The 3,111-nt window shown below is 40.0% G+C and overlaps 1 long non-coding RNA gene across 1 annotated transcript; it reads right to left on the bottom strand.

The window, feature by feature from the left end:
- Positions 1-354: 354 nt before the first annotated feature.
- Positions 355-2,814, bottom strand: LOC121693545. Its single transcript, XR_006025532.1, has 3 exons — positions 2,583-2,814; positions 1,217-1,365; positions 355-641 (listed from the first exon to the last, which is right to left on the bottom strand). It is a non-coding gene; the product is annotated as an uncharacterized LOC121693545 (long non-coding RNA).
- Positions 2,815-3,111: the final 297 nt, after the last annotated feature.

The following is a 3,111-nucleotide window of genomic DNA, read 5'->3' as shown; positions in this document are numbered from 1 at the left end:
TCAAAATGGCACTTGCAGTTCATCTGACATAGTCGCAGTAAAGAGGAAAAGGATTTCTGCATATTTACTTAACATATTTTGGTATTTTTTTGAAAGTCATTTTAGACTTTTTAGAGAGGCATTTTAGAGTTCTTAGGCTAAATAGATCGATGGTATGCAAAAAATGATGAACTCCACCTCTCTACTGTTTTCCCTATAAGAGTTGAATCCATAATCTATGGCTGTGATATTTACAAGATTGTGACTGGTGCTCAATACATACATTCATTCATTCATTCATTCATTCATGTACATCTCATACTCACCGACTTTCTCATTTCAAGTTAATTTTTTATTGTTTATCAGATACTTTGTCTGAAACCCATTGTGGACACGTTGAAAGGCATTAATCTGAAGCTGAAATCTGTGTCGAACTTCATACATAATGCTTAAGAGCAAATTATATAACATTCACTTGTGTCTGGAACACAATATAGGAACGTATGAGAACATGAACAAGAAGATGTCTTTTTTTTGTGCGTGCATGACGGCATCAGATAAGATTTTTGGTGGCTGGGAAGCAAGCAGAGATATGATCTTCAGACGCAAGCGCCTCGGAACAGTAACTGGGGCAGCGTTGTCACAGCATCTGTGAGATGCCACTGAAGTGTTTCTTCCCAGAGAGAGAGAGTGGGAGAGAGAGAGAGAGAAAGAAAGAAAGAGAGAGAAAGAGAGAGAGTTTGTGTTAATGTGCATGTATGTGTTACATACACCTGCATGCATGTAAATATATGTGTATGTAAGCCAGTGCGCATGTGTACAGTATGTGGGTGTTTACCTTTGCATCAGGAAGTTTGCATATGTGTACGTTGTGTCTGTTATATATGTTTAAGTCAGTGTGTGTGTGTGTGTGTGTGTGTGTGTGTGTGTGTGTGTGTGTGTGTGTGTGTGTGTGTGTGTGTGTGTGTTAGTGCATGCATGTATGTTAGTCTGTGCGTGTTGCATGAGTGTGTGTGTGTGTGTGTGTTTGTGTTTATGTGTATCTGTGTCGTGTGTGTGTGTGTGTGTGTATGGGGGAGTTGAGGGTTGCAGAGAGCGCAAAGCAGAGACTCGGAGACCGACTGCGGCCTACCCTGTGGCTTCCTTCCCTTCTTCCTGCCCCCCCCCCCCCCCCGCCTGTGCCCGCTGCTACCCGCCCCCTGCCTCTGCTGCTCTGAGGGTGCGGAGGTGTGCCCACCTGCAGGAACACTAGCGAGGACCACGCCACGGTAACGTCTCCGGTGCACCTCGCGTGTCAGGAGCATTCCTGCGTCGTCTCCTCCTCCTCCTCCTCCTGCACTCTCTCCTCCGCGCTCCGTCAGGCCAGGTGGGCTTCCGCACACACAGCTGTTCAGACACAAACAAACAAACAAAAGCCTCCGTGACACGCTGCTCAGCAGCAGAACCAAGTCCAGCGTCATCGACTAAAGAATGCAAAAATATTACATACGGAAAAAAAAAGAAAAATGTATTAAGAAAGTTCTATTAAGTGTTGCACGATGTTGTGTAAATCATGGTGAGCTACATAAAGATACAAATTCACTAGATTTGTATTTTTATTTTATTCAGTAAAAACTTATGGTCATGACCATTATACCAATAAGTGTTATCTACCTCCTAACTTTCTCTAAATCCTTTATTTCCACTTGATACAGAATGAGTTAATTAAAAAAGTGGGCAGATTTTTGTGGTACAGGTATGTGTGTTATTTCAAAATGATTCAAAAACATGTTATTCTTCAACTTTTACCTGCATGACAATAGCAACATTAAGGAAAACATTTAAAATAATTAATTTGATGCAGAAGTTTGGGGATTTTCTGGGAATTGTATAAACCTCTACATAAAAGCTAAACACTTTGAATACCTCCAGAGAGCCTGGTGCAGCAACAAACAGATATTCAAATGAACTACCACCACCACATTAACTACCAATACAGTGTACAACACCAACCACCAAACTAGAATAGATAACCAGGTCAAGCTCAGATCCTTTAAAGTGTCAGCAAGTATCTAGACTGGGATGCAGACCCAAATGACTTGGAGGAACAGACACATCAATATGATGCTCTCATGATGCATAAGCATGATGCGTACAGTATATACTCTATACTTATTCTATGTGGCATCTCTAGTTCTAATTGCCTCTGTAACAAAGATAATTTTTGTTTGTTATGTTAACAATCCGTAATGATAATTTGATTCAGTCATTACTTTTTATGACATGACGATTAATAAAACACATCATTATATGGATCATATCCTTTGTACTGTGAACATTGTTCTGCTTCTGTAGTTTCTTTTTGTTTTGTTTGGTTTGGTTTGTGACATGTTATGGCACAGGCTATGAAGTGGGGAAGTACAAAGCAGGGGAAAAAGTGAATTTGAAAAAAAAAGAGTGAGGTTGAACTACAAGTAATTAATCAAAGATCTCTGAGGAGCACACAGTGAAAGAGAGGGACTAGCAGACCACTCTTGGGGTGGCAATGTACCAATTAACATTCTGTAAACAAGGGCAACAAAGACAAGATCTGAACAACAGAGTGGGCCATACATGGAACTTACCAATTATTCTTGCATAAGCAGTTTGCAGATCTCTCTTTCCCTCTCCCTCTCTTGGTCTCTCTCTCTCTCTCTCTCAATCTCTTCTCTCTGTATTTAGCATCAAAACGCTTCTCTGAAGCTCTGCAAACAGTCCTGCCTTCAGCATGGAGCATTCTTTGTTTTCCCTGATTTAAAAAAAAAAAAAACATATTGTAATCCCAGTAGCGCTAAATAATTTATCATGTGTGTTTTATTTTTCTGAACAAAAAATGAGTTGCCTCTATCTATGACGATTGATTCTATTCTATTCTACTCATCTGCATAAAATCGGGGTTTGTGAGGGAGGTGGAGTTGGGGGATTGGGACACAACATGAGTGACACAAAATAAGATTTGAATTGATTTCTTTAAAAGTACTAGTGGAATTAGCAGGCAATCTACTGTAAAAAACAAACAAAAAAAACAAGAAAAACACTGCTGAACGGGAATCAAATTCTCATTGCTGTGAAACATTTTTCGGAATTGAGCTTCTTAGAATTATACCCAGCAAA

Source organism: Alosa sapidissima, chromosome 19 (genome assembly GCF_018492685.1).
Source record: "Alosa sapidissima isolate fAloSap1 chromosome 19, fAloSap1.pri, whole genome shotgun sequence".
Classification (NCBI taxonomy): domain Eukaryota; kingdom Metazoa; phylum Chordata; class Actinopteri; order Clupeiformes; family Clupeidae; genus Alosa; species Alosa sapidissima.
The sequence above is the reverse complement of the archived record's forward strand: the minus strand, read 5'-3'. Positions and strand labels throughout refer to the sequence as shown.